This window comes from Manis pentadactyla, chromosome 18, assembly GCF_030020395.1.
Source record: "Manis pentadactyla isolate mManPen7 chromosome 18, mManPen7.hap1, whole genome shotgun sequence".
Classification (NCBI taxonomy): domain Eukaryota; kingdom Metazoa; phylum Chordata; class Mammalia; order Pholidota; family Manidae; genus Manis; species Manis pentadactyla.
In genome coordinates, this window is record NC_080036.1 from 378,734 (window position 1) to 396,734 (window position 18,001).

The 18,001-nt window shown below is 46.5% G+C and overlaps 1 pseudogene; it reads right to left on the bottom strand.

The window, feature by feature from the left end:
• The window catches only part of LOC130681508 (calcium/calmodulin-dependent protein kinase type 1G-like), an 82,898-nt pseudogene continuing 64,897 nt past the window's right edge, over nt 1–18,001 (bottom strand).

Consider the following 18,001-nt stretch of genomic DNA (forward strand, 5'->3'; position numbering starts at 1 on the left):
GGATGAGCCGGGATCACATGAGGAGACAGACTCCAGTTTGCCCTGCCCGGCAGGGGGAGCTGCCGCTGGCTGTGACTGGCACCACGACCTCTGCTTTGTAGTTCCTGCTAAGGAAATGAAGCAGCAGGCATGAGAGCCGGAGGAAGGAAGAGGGGCTGGGATGCTCCTCTGTGCCTGTGGCACCCACCCAGCGCCCCCTTCAGGAGGCTGTGCATGTACAAGCCCTTGCAGTAAAGAAAATACAACCATCCAGCACCCTTCCTCCTCCCCAAACACGGACACCCCGGAAACTCAAAGAGCCTAATAGTCATCACTCGTGTACCTGGTTTTCTATGTGCACTTATAATCCCTGTTGCTTACTAAACCTTTATAGGATCTCTTGAGGCAGGTTAGGTAGATAAATGTGATTCGATCAAACCATTTTACAGATGAGCAAACTAGAAACAGAAACACTGACTGACTTGACTGTCAATAGCTGCAGAGCTAGTGAGCGGCACGGACAGGCCTGGAAGCAGTTCCCCTGCCCTCCACCCAGAGCTCTTCCCATAGAGCGGCCTCTACTCTGCTCGATTCCTTTCAGCCCCACTGCCCGAGGTCTCTCAGACCCAGGCTGAGCAGGGCCAGGCCTCTGTCTTTGGCTGTAAATACTTACTGTTTTTTGTTAGCCTTTTTGAGGAGTGTGGGCTCAGAGCAGTGGGAGGACTTCCCTTTGCTCCTGATGCTCAGGAAGCTGGAGCAGCAGCCACAGGGCCCAACAGTCAGGGGCCCCTGCTGCATGGGCACCAGGCTGTGGCTGATGTGCAGGGAGCCACTGACCAGGCAGTTGAGGGACCTGCCACCAGCGGCGCTGGGCCAGGGGCTGTGCCAGCAGGGCAGCTGGGACAGGGCAGGGAGCCCCACGCTCTGCTCCAGGGTGGGTGCTTCAGTGACGGTGATCACAGGGTAGCTGGGGCTGGAGGCTTCTGAGGCTTGCATGGCAGGTGGCCGGTTCTCCACCCCTGGGTGGCCCCCTGGGTTGTGCAGGTTCATGTGCAGCTTCCTCATGTGATGCACCACAGCTGCTGCATTGAAGGCTTGCTGAAGAGACACAAGACCAACCCCTGGCTGTCTCCAGCTTCAGAGGCCACAGGGCTCAAGGTTTCCCATTGACTGTGCCCTCCAGAAATCTCTGTGCTTAATTCTCATCTTAGAGAAGGCCAAGGTATCTCCAGTGTCTGCTGGGGAGCCCCAAGGAAGCCCCTACACCAGCCCTTGCCCCAGCCCAGCCTCCAGCAGCCCAGAACAGCATGCCCACCTCCTGGAGAGGATGACTTACCCTCCACTTGCTCTTGGCAAAGTTCTTTTGAATCTGGAGGCTGACGGATAGATGACGGGTAGATGTCTCGGTGGAGGGCTGTGTTCCCATCAATCCTATGGATGCACAGCAGATGCCTGGCTAGTGGGTATCTATGGGAGCCAAGGGTTGGCCTGGGGGCTGTGCATGCAGGCTGAGGTTAAGCTGAGTGGAGTGCCCCAGAAGAAGAGTGGTCCACAGAAGGAAAGGGCTAGAACCAGGGCTCCTCTGTCTCCTTGGGCTGGTCAGATGGGGCTTATGCTTTGGCAAAACCAAAGACTTGCTTAGAGCAGGGTCAGCAAACTATAGCCTGTGGCCAAATCTACCCATTGCTTGTGTAAATAATGTCTTCTTGGGACACACGCCCATTCATTCAGGAATGGGCTATGGCTGCTTTTGTTCTTCCAACTACAGCTGCGTAGTTGCCATAGAGAGGATACGGCTAGCAAAGCATGAAATACACACTATCTGGCTTTTTACAGAATATATCCCTTTTGCTCAAAACCCACCTCCTCCCAGAAGCCTTCCTGAATGAGGCCCCGGATACAGGCTGCCTTTTCCTGTACCCTCAGACTCTTATTCACTCATCTCTAAGTGTTTCCCAGACCCTCCCCATGTGCACGCTACTTTCTAGGTACTACCTTTAGTGCTACCCAGAGAAGTAACAGAATGGCCCTAATCCACACGGGATTTCAGAGTAGGTATTAAGCCATGTTGCTTGCCTTGAACTAGAGTAAGACATTGAACATTGTAAGACCTGTGATTAATAGAGAGAGATGGGGAGGCCTACCTGCACTGCAGGAGAGCCAGGGCATCACACAAGGGCAGAGGCTGCTCGGGACCCTGAAGGATGCCACATACAAGGAAAGAGGCAGGACATGCTAGGTGGTGAGAATGACATGGCCCAAGGTGTGGTTTTCATATATGGGGTGGAGGAAGGGAAAAGGGTTTCACATATGGGGTGGAGGAAGGGAAGGAGAGAAAGATAACTTTTAGGCCTTTTTGGAATAGAGAAGGTGTGTTGGGAATCCTGGGAAATGAAGTTGGAGATAAAGGGTCAGGCTCAGAAGAGGGAAAACCTGGAAACACAAAGGAATCTAGTTTGCTCTGGCAGGAAGTGGGGAGCTATGTGAATTCTTGAACAGGTGTGTAACATGAAGAAAGGGAGTGTTTCAAGATGTTATTTACCTACTTTGCTGATTGGTTGCTTTTGTAATTATTCACAAATCACCTCACATGGAACAGGGCTTGATCCCAGGATAAAATGATGCTCTAAGGACAAGGCAGAGTTGCCTATTCCTGGTTAAGTGCTCTGCTCTAGTGCTGATGACAGCGCCTAGTTGCATCTGCCACCCCTGGGTGAGAACCTGCTTCATTAAGTGCTGTTTGCATCTCCACCTGGACCTGATGAACATTTCTGAACTCCTTGGATGCTGCAACAGGAAAGAGCTTGGGGCAAACGCCACATGAACGAGTCAGCATGGGATCTGGCGTGCCGCATGGCTAGCGTCTGGAGCCCACCCCATTCCTCCCTCACCAGGGGTTCCTCAAGGCCTTCTCACAGGTGTACTGCTCATTTGGGTCCCTCTCCAGCAAGTGGCAAATAAAATCCTTGGCTGAGGGGAGCAATCAAAGACACAACAACTAAGGAGCAGCTTTCCCGACTCATAGAAATTCACTTCCGGGCTGGTGGGTGGCAGTGAATGCAGCTTTAGCTAATCTTTCAAAGAGGCAATTTTAAGAGTCTTAGAAGAGGGGAAAAAAACCCGAGCCACCTACAACAATGCACCATTAACCGCCAAAAAGAGGCTCTACACAGCCTCACCCCCACAGCACTGCATCATGAGGTACCAAAGCGCCTGCACATCACACGTGTGTGCATTTGCACCAGTCAGGGGCTGGCAGCCACACATGGGTACACATGTGAGTGCTGTCTAATTACAGCTCCAATCTCCTCTTAATGAGCCCAAAACATGTAATAACTGCCTTCTCTCTCACACACACACACACACATGCATCACATGCTCTCAGTCTTAGTATGTAAAAGGCCAAAGTTGGCCTTGGTTTTTCCAGTCCTGCCTGGAACACTCCCCTGGATGCAGCCCTGCCCTCATTACCTCCCCAGCGTCTACCAGGCATACTGTAATTGTGCCTCTCAGGAAACAATAGCACGAACTTAGATGTGAATAATTGATTTGGCCTTTGAACTGGATGAAGATCTCTCCACATTCCTTGGCAGCCTGTTCTGTAAAGTTCCCCAGGGGCCTCCAAGAGCCAGGACTGTCATCCTTTGTTAAGCTCTTTCTCTTGGCAGCCTCTGCCTTGAGCCTGTTATCTTGTCCTTCACAGCCGCTGACCTTATCTGACGCAGAAATGTCATCCCAGAATGGTGAGTCAACCTCATAGTAGCCTTCCTTGATCTTCTCAAAAAGCTTAGACTCAGTTTCTTCATAGAAAGGAGGATACCCACATAACCTGCAGAAAACAGGAAGGAGGTAGGCTGCTGAACAACCCTGTCCTCCCCGGGCTGGCTTCTCCCCTCTGCCCAGTGCCCACCACACATACAGGCAGGCAACCAGCAGTGTGAGCAGGACATAGACCTGCCTCTGACTCAGGAGCACCATGGGGACCATCAGCTGTTGATGAAGACCCAAAGCTTGGAACAGCCAGTCCTGGAGGCTGATGGATGGGTACATGTTTTTTATATTTCCCCCAACCCCTTGCCACTTCTCCCTGTACTTCCCCTAACTCTTAGGTGATGTAGAAAATATCTTTAAGAAGGATGGCAGGAAGTCGAAATGAATGTAAATTTCATAAGGGATATTTTTTAGGCTATTTTGTTCTTCATTCTTTAGCACACAAACCAGTGATTGGCAGAGAGTAGACAGTCCACAGATACTTGTGCAAATGAGTGAATGAGAATAGGTGTTCATTATGAGTGGAGGAAATAGAGAACTGAATCCACACTAAGGGATAAATAACTAATAGCAGGTCATTTTCCTAAGAGCAAAAATTTGCTATCGGTGAGGAGGGATGGTGGAGAAGGGGCGATGAGGAGGTTTGGCAAGGAGAGCCTGAGAATGTCTGGAGGGGAGTGATGAGCACATTCATCCAGGCCATCATTTTGCCTTGAGCTGATGTTGCCAGGAGAGAAATCTGAGAGGTGAACATAGGGTCCACTTGGTTTCCAGGCTTGGCGTGGACTCTCTCTTTCCTGCTGCTCATTCCACAGAGTGGGATTCAACACATTTATACACTGTAAATGAGGCTGTGCAGGAACAGTGAGGACCCTGTGGCTGAACAGTGTTATCACACTGAGCTCTGGTTTTATAACCCGGTGGGGATCAAGACAGGAAACTTTGGAGCTGTGTGCATTAGTAAGAGCGTGTGTGTGTGTGTGTGTGCGTGCACATGTACATGCATGTGCTTTGAAGATAAATGCTGCCAGGGGAGCTGAGATGGGAGGGGAGAGGAAGGGGTGAGCAGGCTCTGAGATTTCTCAGGAACTGAGCCAATGCCAACTTCTACTAACAGTATGTAAGTGATGACGCCAATGGACCAGCAATCCACAGCTTTGCTGTGGGGCTTCTGGGCCAGCACTTCTGGAGCTGCAGCAAACCAAAGGCAGATTTGGGGCTGGGGCTAGAGGACAGGACTAAGGGGGGAGGGCCGAAGGTGAGCAAGAGGCCTAGAGAAGAGGCCCAGGGAAAACCTGAGACAGGGTTGTGTCAATGACACTGGAAACTTCCCTAGGGCGGGACTCTCCCGTTAGACTTAATATTTCTCCTTCAGCCTTCAAGGCCCCTGTAACAGTACCTATGCATCCCCCATCAGACTGGGGATCTCCAGGGCTATGTCTCCGCCATCAGAATAAGTATGCTCTGAAGGTAGGGCCTGTCTCCCCACTTAGATGGGGGATCTCCGAGGCAGGGGCTGTGTATCTCCCTTCAACAGGAAATCTGCAAGGTAGGAGTTGTCTCTTTCCCACTGGATTGGAATTTCCTTGAAGACAGAGACTGAAATGCCCCTGTTAAAGTTAGGAGCTCCCAGAGGGCAGGTAGTAAATGTCCTATCTGTCTCTGAGGCCATATCAGATGGAGAGCTCTATGAGGAAATGAGCCATACCTTTCTCCGATTTGGAGCTCTTGGGCAGCAGTGAGCTACGTTCTGTATTTATTTCAGATTCTAGGGCTTTGTAACCGATGCCTGATGGTAAATGACTGATCTCTCTTTGGGGGGGTTGAGCAGATTCCTGCTACTGAGTCAGGGTTCTGCTTCCCACTTTCCAACCCCAACTTGGTGATGATTGGCTAAGAGGGAAGGGGCAGGACTGGTGCTCTGAATTTTTACTTTCTCCCATATGGATCTCAGGAATGCTTTCACCCAGTAACTTGCCGGCTTTTACTTTTCTTGGGTACTTCAGAAGCCCCCAAGGGGCTTTATTCAGGAGGCCTGACCTCTGCTAGCTTCCTAGTGTGTTTCCTTGAGTATACATTTGGGTCTAGGGTCCTCAGATTCAAAGTCAATGCTATGCCCCCAGGAACTATCAACTGGGGGGCTGAGGTCTCCTCTAGAGTGGGAGAAAAGAAGGGTGACTAGTGGTCAATTCCTCAGCAATCTAATGATCTCTGGGTTTATGATCTTATCTCTGTACCTAGTCTAGCTGAAAAGACAAAGGCTGGAAGACTGACCTCATAACTGACAGAGTATAGACAGGGACCATAGGAAGAGTTCTGAGTAGATTCTTTAAATATACAGGATTTGGGAGCCATAGGGGTAGTTCCAGAGATAAATGGAATCTACCCTAAACCTCATAAATGAATGTTCTACCTGGATTGCTCCTGAAGTTGAACCAAAGTATCTTCCCATAACCACCCTCTCTAAATAATATTCATGTGGTTGGATATAGACAGCTGGTCAAACTCCCTCCTGCCCCCAGGCTTGCTTACCCACATAGCCTGGGGTCCCACAGGCAGTAAACTTGACCCCACTCTGTTCCATCTTGGACAGACCAAAGTCTGTGATCATGATCTTAGAATTCTCTTCAGGGGTGAGGTACAGCAGGTTTTCAGGCTGTGGAAGAGAAATATCATGTAGTGTGTGGGATACAATCATCTGAAACACACATTTGTTTTCTTCCCCCTAATGAATGATTTCATAGAAAGCTGCACCCTGGGCTCCTGACTTCAAGGCCAGGCCCATTTCTTCCAACTATTCCCTCCTTCCTCCTTCTTGAACCCTTGCCCCCATATCCTAGCAATCCGTGTTTGTTTATGGCCAAATTTGCTCAGCTTTACAGCTGTTAACATACTAATCCACTCATCCCAACCACCTTAACACTATTTTTTTGAGGAAACCAATTATTAATGATCTCTGATCTCTCTAAAGTCTGGTACACACATGACACAATGTTGACCCTCAGTAAGTATATATTACATTTGCTTTTGACTGTGGCTGGGTTCAAGACATGTGGTTATCTTGCTATCCTAATAGGGTGGGGCCTAATGAAAAGTTCAAGAAAAGGTTGAGGTGCAAATTAACAAAGATTGCTTGGTCATCTGTGATTTGTTTAAGGAATCCGAAGGCAGAAGGGGACTCAGGAGTCTATTACAACTCTCTGCTTTACAGACCTTAGACTACCCATGACCCATGCAGTCTCCTGACGGGTCATTCTCTGTCCCACCAAGGAGTCCCGCCTTGGTACCTTTAAGTCTCTGTGGACCATGCCATTCTCATGGAGGTATTTCATTGCTAACAAGACCTGCTAGATCACCAGGCTGGCATCCTTCTCTGTGTAGACACCCCGCTCCAGGATCCAGTCAAAGAGCTCCCCATCAGAAACACTGTGGGCACAGGGGCAAGTGCAGGAATCTAGTTCTTATTTCAGGTCAAAGGGATGTGAATGTATTTGCTCTGTAGCCATGGACACAGCTGCATAAGAATAGGCAGGTGCTCAGGGACTGTGCAGAGAGGACCCCTCCAAGCTCAGAATACCACCTTTGCATGCTGGAGTGGTATCACTAAGAAGTCATTTTTCTGGGCCAACCATTGACCACTCCCTGGAAATGTCCTTTAAAATGCAAAATGCCCCTGGCTAGGGTCTAGAAAGAAGCCAGTAATCTCTTAGAGGGGACACATGTCTTAGCTGCCTTCCTCCTTGGCCTATGGCACAGGAAGGCATGCTAGAAACTGAATATGGTGAAACTGAAATCAGGCAAAGTGAGAAGGTGTTCCAGTAAGGCTAAAAGTGCATATGACACGATTTCTTTCCTTGTTTTGCAACCCTGAGCTGTCTAAAGTGGGAATTACGGGGTGGAGGTGGAGTGGTGTTTTAAGGCTCAAGTGAAATGGAACGTTCGGGTTCAGAGGAGCATTAAGATGAGACTGGCCCTCCTCTCTTGAATGCCATCTATACTATTTTGCCAAGAAGTTTTCTGGTCAGTAGTGGAATAGCTTAGTGGCAAAGAACTCATGACTTCTTAAGACAGACTGCTTTATCTTTTGTCACCTTCTTAGTATTTCTATAATTATAATGGGGAGTTGACTCCTGTAGCTTCTACCGGCACATACTACTGGGGCCACCCAGGAAAAGAACACCGTCCTTTCCTATGAGCCTTTGTAAGTATGTAAAGACAATGAGATGCCCTCCTGAGGCCTTCTCTGGGATCAGCAGCCCTGACAACTTCAGCCATGAGCCCGGGTTTCTGATCTCTCTATCCCAGGTGTCCCCCCATGGTTCCATGACATTTGGATGTGAACATGCACACAGGACGGGGCCATGCAGTGATGAGGCAACAGAGCTTCTTCAATCAACATGCACACCATCTTCTCCTTTGGCTTCTGTCCTGAAGCTCCAAGCTCTGCTCCAGGAGCAGCAGGTCCATGAGAAAGGTACTCTGCGTACACAGCTGTGAATTCCTGACTCAGACTGACCTGGGTCCTGGAGCTGGTCCTCTCCTAGGTGTGGCCACTCTTCAGTGACATCTGAATCTGCCTACCTCCCCGCCTCACCTGGGCTGTCTGAATGACGGTGGGAATTCTGTTGAATTGGCCGCGTGGTCCCTGTTGACTTGTTAGTCCTGCTCTGGGCACCCTCTACCTCACTCTCTTGACTTCCTGATAGTCACTGGGACTCAGGCGAGCCTAGAAGTTACTAGGCTGTTTAGGCTTGAGTCAGCTCATTAAAGTTTCTGAGGAATCAGCCCATCAGTCAATAACATGAATCCAGCCACAATACGATTACACAGTGATGTGTGTGTGTGTACTTGATAAATAGAAGTATCTCTGGGCCCAAGGCTGAGCCCTCAGGAGCACTGGCCGATCCCTGCAGCTGTCACTCTCAGGCAGAACTCTTATTTACACATGATAATGATATGGAAACCTTTCTAATGAGGTACTATTTCTGGTCCAGATGGACACACACAATTACAGCCTGTTTTTAAATATAGGAAAGTCTTGATCTTGCAATATATCTACCTGTCTTCTAATCCTACAATGGTTTTACCCTGAAGTAATGTTAAAGCATTTAATATCCAGTTGGATGGACACAGATTGACTGGTCAAAATGGACTCAAGCTGTGGGCCAGAAAAGGGTTCTGAGGCCTCCAGTTACACTAGGCATTACCCCTTGTCTTATAGGGTGGTGTGTGTATGTGGGGGTGGGGAGGGGTCTAAAAAGTCTGAGGGGAGAGGCTGAACAGCAGGGGAGGATGCAGGGATTGGGGTCACAGCTATTTTCCGGCTGGTAGTTAATATTTTAATGACTGGTAAGCCTGGACTGGTACATACCAACTCAATTATCAGCTCAAGCTTTACTCCTCCATCCACATAGAACACGAGCATGACCAGTGGCGTATTGTATTTCACAGAACTCTTGGCATTTCAGGGCCTCTTGAACTAATCTTGATGTTGTCTTTTAATGACCATCCTTCCCTCACCACTAACCAGCCTCCTCTAGGCCACCCAGGCCCCGTGAGATGTCTGTGGAGGAAGTGGGTCCCCTTCACTCACAGCTGCATGACCAGGTAGCAGTGAGTAGAGCTCTCACAGATGTCCTCCAGGGTCACGATGTTCTCATGCTTGATCCTGGGAAAAGTAAGGGTCATGGTGAAACCCATGTGGTTTAGGTTGTCCGGACAGAGAATGCAGACCCAGCCCAACTGGACTTTTATTTGTTAGAGACTTTTGATGACTACGTTTAGGAAGATCATGCAGCTTTCCTACTGGGTAGGCAATCCCAATGAAATCCTGGAGAAAAGGCCCCCAGAGTGGTGTTTAGTCCCTATTTTTTAATGGATAATTGATCATCTTGCCTACAGGGAACAAATATTTTCTTGTTACTCCGGGAATGTCTCTAAACTTTACCAAGTAAAAGGTAAAGGAAATGAAGAAGGCTAAGGGAGTGCCCAAAATTAGATTATTTCACACAATGGGTGCCCCGATCTCCTTCAGAAGCATCACATGAAGAACATGGGCCATAAGAGGAGTGATTTAGGGCTGATAAGTGTCCTCATTGGTCACCATGGGGGAAGTGCCACAAAATCATTGTTTGAGGATATTGTGAGAAGCAGGACAGATGATCATTTGGGGCGTCAGTTCTGTAGGATGTCTTAGATCAATGATTTTCATTCAGGGCTATTTTGTCCCTCAAGGGATGTTTGCTAATATCTAGAGGCATTTTGGATCATCACGATTAGGGAGGGAGCAGGTGCTATTGGCATCTAGTGGGTAGAGGCAGGAATGTGGCTGAACAGCTTACACTGCACAGCATAGCCCCCAACCCAATACAGAATTATCTGGTCTAAAATGGTAATAGCACTGTGGCCAGAAAACCTTGCTGTAGATGACCTCTGTCTAGGATTACTCAGAGCAGAGTAATAGCACAGTAAAGCAGAATAACCACAATAGCTGGGGGGCTTCGCTTCCCATTCTTCCCAGGCAGCAATTTTGTGCATATCTGTCCAGCAGGAAAATTTCTAGATGTTTTAATCATGGCTGTGCAGCACATGGGTTAAGAACTTAGACTCTAAATTGGTTGGGTCTGAGTTTAGATCCAGCTCGGCACTAATGGGGTAACTGGCTGGCTTATTCAAATCTAAGCCTCACTTTCCATGTGCACCTCTCGCAAAGGGTTATATTGGGATTAAAAGAGATAATGCATGAAAAATGCCTAGTACAGTGCTTGGGAAATAGTAAATACATAATCAATAATACTGTCATCCTTAAGGTATTTCTAAAAATATAGACCTCTAACAATGGTTACCTGATGGATTCAACTACACTTGTAAGCTGACAATACTAAGATGAACTTCTCAATGGTTTACTCACTGAACACATGTTTATTGAGCACCTATGCTGTGTGGGACAGATGGTACAATGCAATAAGAAAGATGACCCTACTCCTTGTTCTCATTGACATTATTTATCATGGCATCCAAGACCCCTTTTAATAAGGTCTCCCTTGACCATTTTAATTTCATCTTCTGTCCCTTGACGGTACACACTCTGAGTTCTGGGACTCCCAACACTAACTCTGCCCTAGCATCTTTTGTACTTTCATGATTTTATGTTAAAACTTATGCTACTCTTGACCTGAATTGCCTTTCAGCACTTCCCTTCCTGCCTGCACAAAATTCTACTCATCTATCAAGGTCCCTCTTCTTTGAAAATGTACCTAATACTCCATATTCATGGGAACACATGTGTAGACAAAATGAATCTCTGTTTCCTCCAAACTTTGCCTTCGGCTAGTGTGGCTCACATGCAATGGGATTAGAGTTTGTGGCTGCTACCTCTGTCTCTGCCCATAACATGTGAGTTCCTGAGGGTGAGGGATTTCGTTGGCCTCATCCTCATGGCACTGATGGCTGTTACACTTTGGGCACACCACAGGGGTTCCACAAGGCTGTATTGTTTGAGTTCTGCTGTAAACATTTGATGCTTTGTTAGCATAGACTCTATCATGATGGTTAGGAAGCTGAACCTACAGTTGCTTTGGTCCAAATTGAGAATAATTTCCAAATCGTATGCTGCTTGCTTAACTTTTGATTCTTCCTGGTGTTGGCTCTCCATCAATTCTTGCCACCTTAAGGTTACTACTCTCTGGTCTGTGTGCACAAACCAGATGCTGCTGCTGGTTGTTTCACTAGTCATTGAGCTGGAAAAAAAATCAGCCAAGATAGCTGTCTGGCCAAACTTAGCCGATTGATCACACTGACCCAAACTGATCCACCAACTCAATCAAAGAGGGTATGTAAACTTTTGAATATGGAAATCCAGTGCCAGTCCTTCTCGAAGATAATCTGGGAAGGAAATGTTTTGATCCCACATTTGTATCCAACACCCTAAGAGCCACTCACCTTTTCAACACAGCAATCTCATTCTCGAGACTGCTGTTCCAGAAGGCAGGGGACTTCTTGATGCACTTCAGGGCAGAGAGCTTCCCAGTCACCCTTTGCTTCACCAGGAAAACTGAAAAAGCTCCCCTGAGTAAAAGGTATGAAGAGATAAACATGACAGCACTGATTTGGCTAGTGAACATTGCTGGAGGCAAAACCAGAGGGTAGATGAAAGAAGGTGTGACTTGTTGTTAGTTTCCACTGTCATGATGGGCACCTGACCAGCTGTACTGATGGCTGACCCTATCTGACATGCCCCTGTGTCATTTCTCTCATCTATCACATAGGAAAGAAACAATTCGACTATAGACCCAGGGACTAGGTGGGTTCTATTTCTGGTTCTATAATTGGGGAAGGACTCCCAGAGACTCTGCTTTGGCTACAGAGAGATTTCTCCACTTGGCAAATCCATTAAAGAGAGGCCACTGCAGAGTTCATTTGCTTCGCTACTTTCAATGTGGTGAAGTATGGCTCACCAGAGTGGCTGTCGGAGGGAGCCCTGGGGGACAGCACTCAGACACAGTAAGGGAGAAAAGACCCCTGTATCAGTTTTAGAGGGTGATGATGACCCTGAGCCAACTGTCAGAGGCAAGAGGGCTCTGCACCCTCTCGTTCTGTATCATCTTCCAGGACAAAAGGCAGAACCCAGCAGCTCTGGGCAGGCTTTCTGAAGATGGAGAGGATTGAGCCCAATAGGGACACAGAGTAGGACTGTGAATTACAGGCTTCTCGGTTTGAAGGGGGTCCTCTGGAGACCAGATTATCAGATTGGAGATTAACTAGTGGATGGTGGAGCTAGATTGTCCATGTTAGAACCTCAGCTTTTTGGGTGATAAGTTGCTTAACTTCTGCATATCTAGTTTCTTCATATGAAAAGTGAAATGTCAATAGTATCTGATTCATAGGGTTGTTCAGAAGATTAAATGAGTTAATGTACATAAAGGGCTTAAAAGCATTCCTGACATCTATTAAATTAGATACTATTGCTGCTTTTATTACTATTATTGCTTGGATATCATTAGGGAGAACCCTTAGTAGTAACAGGAGATAGAGTTTAACTGAGGAAACAGCTGAGCCGTCCTCTCCCCTGCCATCTGGGCCTCTAGAATGAAGAGTCAAGCTGGTGTAAGGACTCTGAGGATCTTCACTGGAAAACAGTCGCTGTTTCCTGTGGCCGAGTTTCCTGTTTGCCCCAGCTGCACTTGAAACTGAGTTAATCAGAGCCTTCAGGGCTTGCTCTATTCATTCACCCAGCCCTTCAATCAAGATTTATTGAGCACCTACTGAGTCTTAGACACTGGAGATGAAAAGGTAAGTGTTTCTGCTCTTAAGGAGCCTGTAGACTAGTGAAGAACACAGACAAATGAGCAATTAACATTTGATTTGAAAAATGTTACTAGGCATTCAGTGAGTGCTTGTTTGGCTAACAGAACCTCTCTGTGTTAGGTACTTGGATTAATACTGGTCTAGCTTAGCATCTAGTGTGAGAGACAGACCCATACAGATAACCAGTGGGTATTAGGGGGCCACAGACAATGAACACTTAGGACAGGACCTTTGCTACGGTTGGGCAGGTTGTATACTGCACAACTGCAGCAGATGCCATTCACCTTGGAGACACTGGACACTTTCATATGGTTAATTATTATATGTTTTTCCCAGCAGACAGCAGGCTAAAGGAAAGGGCTCATTTTTCCTAATGTGGACCAAGTGACAAATTGCGGTGGCTGAGGAGCACATAAATATCGCCCTCTGACTGAAGAGCACCCTGAGTTCAGTTTTAAGGGAGGAATGAGAGGTAGCCCATTGGAAAAACCAAGTTGGAAGTGACGTTTCAGGTGTGGGTAGGAAAGAAGCATGAGCAAAAGCCTGGAGGTGCCGAGCAGGAGGTAGGGGTGGGCCGCCAGCGGGCAGTCCAGTACTGTGTGTAAAGCATGGGGCAGGGAATGAAGGGAGGAGGAGGAGGATGGTGCCAGGTTCTGTGCCAGGTTACATATGGAAAATGCCCTATGGCATCTGCATGATGGATGCACAGGTGGATGGGTGGGTGGATGTGTGAGGACTCTGGGTTGGGGTTCCTTATATGTTCCCCACTTTCTTTATTACAAAATCAGAGCATTGAACCACATAGCCTTAAAGATTCATTTAAGAATCTAGGATCCACATGCCAGGCTCCACTTCCAGAGTGCTCCCTTTCTCACCCTCCCTTTAGAACCATGCATGGATGGTCCCCTGACTTCAAAGCTGCCATCCATTCTGGGTCCTTTTGTGGGAGGAGATCAGATTAAAGCCTTCCTTGGGGTACCGTTTACACTGAAACGTACATAAATGGCACCTAATGGAGTTGTGCAATGCTGTGGCAGACTGAAAATGGCGTTACTGCTGTTCTGCTCATGCTGTTTTATACTGTGTGTGTGTGTGCGCATGTGTGTCTGTGGTGTGTGTGGCAGGGGCAGGGAGAGGGATTACAGGACTAAATTGTGCCATCTGTGAGACTGGGGAGCAGAGAGCTAGTTTTAAGCAGCCAGGGTTGCTCAGGTCAGAAGGCAGACAAGCAGAGCCTTCAGGGCCAGAAGCACCTGCTGCAATAGTACTTTAAGGTTGCATTTCCTGTTCTGAGTATCTTTCCACTCTTGCTGGGAACCTGGGTGACGAAGGACATGGTGGAGGAAACAGGGAGAAAATGTCTTCCTGGACAGTGAAAGGAAGAGAGCTGGAACTTGGGTGACAATGCCCCCTGCTCTGGACTAGCTTTGCCTAATGTCCCTGTTGCTGCCTGAAGGCCCTAGCATTGTGGGTGGCATCCAGGAAGATGTAGCAAAAACCTATTCACCCTAATGGGTTGTTCCAGGGCAGCTGAGAACTGAAGAGAAGACACCTCTGTCATAGGGTTCTGCTGCGTCCTGACAGGGAGTCTGCTCTGCCCAACTTCTCCCTGTTACACAGCCCCTCACTTTGTACTGCATGGGGTCTGCAGCTTGCAGCTGTCCCCTCTCTGAGCACCGCAGAGATGCCTTCTCTTTAGCTCCTGATCAGCCCTAACTGCTGCAACAGCTGTGGATTGCCCCTGCCTTGTCCTCTCTACCCCCAGACCCCTCAAAACCAGTGCACGGCCTGGATGCATAAGAACCACCAGAAGAACTACAAATATAGGTGGTTGGCTATTGGGTCATATCTCCCCAATCCCAATTTGGTAAGTTTGGGACCAAGAATCTGTAATTTTCTAAAATTAGCTAGGTTAAAATGAATTAGGGAGTTATTATTAATTTTCCTGAATGTGACAATATTGTGGATATAGAAGAAAACACCTTTATTCTTAGGAGATGCAGACAGAAGGATTCAGAGGTGATGTGTCATGATGTTTGCGACCTGTTTACAAACTGTTCCATGACGTCACTACTTATGTGTGGGTGTAACTAAAACAAATATAGTGAAATGTTAACACTTTTTGAATTAGGTGATAGGTATACTGGTGCTCACTGTACTATTATTTGCATTTTCTTTGCTTTAACATTTTCACAGTTAAAAGCTAGGGGATAAGCCCCCCAGGTGACTCTAATGTCCCCTGAGCTTTCTGCAGTGGTAGACTTCGCTAAGCTCCATGAGCACAGCGGTGTCTGCCCAGTCTGGCTGTCAGGGTCCGATTCCAGACACGTGGGCCTTTGAGGAGCCACTGAAGTGTAGCCTCAGCCTAGACTCTCGCAGTTGCCCATGGCCTTCCTTAGTCCGTCGCATACAAGGAGATGCCTCTGAAAGGGAATCCTGGCCTCCACTCAGGTGACTTTCCCAGCTCCCAAGGGAGATGGGGGATCCACTGAGGGAGACGCAGGGGAACCTGTCACTTGAGTCTTTGAGATCAGCAGCCAGGCTAGTCCCACAAAGGTGGCTGACAAGCGCCCGATGTTCTGTGCCATAGACGGCTTTCTCCTATAAGGACAGTGAAAGAAAAGGCAGGCTCGGATGCCTAAACTCACCTCCGAAGTGATCCCGGATGAGCCCTCAAAAATTATGCAGCTTCTCACACCACAAGGGTATGAAACTAGAAATAAATTGTGCAAATAAAATGAAAAAGCCAACCATCACATGGAGGCTTAACAACATGCTCCGAAATAACCAATGCATCAATGACCAAATAAAAACAGAGATCAAGCAATACATGGAGACAAATGACAATAATTCAACAATGCAAAATCTATGGGACACAGACAAGGCAGTGCTAAGAGGGAAGTATATTGCAATACAGGCCTACCTCAGGAAAGAAGAACAATCCCATATGAACAGTCTAAATTCACAATTATCACAACTAGAAACAGAAAAACAAATGAGGCCCAAAGTCAGCAGAAGGAGGAACATAATAAAGATTAGAGAAGAAATAAAGAAAATCGAGAAGAAAAAGCCATACACAGAATCAATGAAAACAGGAACTGATTATTTGAGAAAATAAACAAAATAGATAAATCCCTAGCCAGACTAATCAAGAAAAAAAGAGAGCCTGCACACATAAACAGAATCAGAAATGAGAAAGGGAAAATCACTACAGAAACCGCAGAAATACAAAGAATTATTAGAGAATACTATGAAAAATTATATGCTTACAAAATGGATAACCTACAAGAAATAGACAACTTTCTAGAAAAATGCAACCCTCCAAGGCTAACCCAGAAAGAACAGAAAATCTGAACAGACCAATTACTAGCAACAAAATTGAACTGGTAATCAAAAACTACCTAAGTATAAAACACCTGAACCAGATGGCTTTGCCGCTGACTTTAATAAAATATGTAGTGAAGATCTAATAGTCATCCTCCTTAAGCTTTTCCAAAAAGTAGAAGAAGGAATACTTCCAAACTCATTCTACGAGGCCAGCATCACCTTAATACCAACACCAGGCAAAGACACCACAAAAAAGAATATTACAGACCAATATCACTGACAAACATATATGCAAAAATACTCAACAATCCACTTCTAGGAATTTACCCTAAGAATACAGCAGCCCAGTTTGAAAAAGACAGATGCACCCCTATGTTTATCGCTGCACTATTTACAATAGCCAAGAAATGGAAGCAACCTCAGTGTCCATCAGTAGATGAATGGATAAGGAAGATGTGGTACATATACACAATGGAATATTATTCAGTTGTAAGAAGAAAACAAATCCTACCATTTGCAACATGGATGGAGCTAGAGGGTATTATGCTCAGTAAAATAAGCCAGGCAGAGAAAGACAAGCACCAAATGATTTCACTCATATGTGGAGTAAAACAAACAAAGAAAGACTGAAGGAACAAAACAGCAGTAGAATCACAGAACCCAAGAATGGACTAACAGTTACCAAAGGGAAAGGGACTGGGGAGGATGGGTGGGAAGGGAGGGATAAGGAGGAAAAAGAAAGGGGGCATTACGATGAGCATGTATAATGTGGGGGGGGCATGGGAAGGGCTGTGCAACACAGAGAAGACAAGTAGTGATTCTACAACATCTTACTACGCTGATGGACAGTGAATGTAATGGGGTTTGTGGAGGGGACTTGGTGAAGGGGAGAGCCTACTAAACATAATGTTCTTCATGTAATTGTAGGTTAATGATAACAAAATTTTTTAAATTTTTAAATAAATAAAAGAAGATCATCGGAGTTAATACCATTACCTTTGTGGTAAGATAGAGCTAAACTTAACATAGTGCTCCAGTTATTGTTATAAGGCCACAGATTAACTGTTCAATAGCCTTAGTTTCTTCACTTCTAAAACAGGGAAGGATAACAGAGCCAACCTCATAGTATATAATTTAACATGATTAGCACAATTCCAATTGCACAGAAAATACACAATAAGTATTAGCATATATCTATTATAAGTTCTTCCCATCAAACATGAACTCATGAAGGTAAATTTTTTATGGAGATTATAGGACCAACCTTAGATAGGCTGGTGAAGACCAGACTCTATTCAATACCCTGGAGATGTTACTTTCGCAAAGGCAATGTGCTATAAAGAATTTTTTTCCTTTTCTTTATTTTTCCAGTCAGCTCACACAACACACTTCTTGTTACTGAGACCCACCAGTTGGGAAGCTCACTGTAATTAAAATATTGATCTTCTGGAAACAATGCTTAATAACAGGCATGAAAAGTGTGAGTAATTCTGCATTTTCAAATACTGTCCTCAAGTTAATTTAACCTGAGCTGTTTGTGACCCACCTAGAAAGTCTAGAATCAGTATGTCCAAGCTGAAATCAATGGACCAGAGACAAGAGGAGACAAACTCCAATT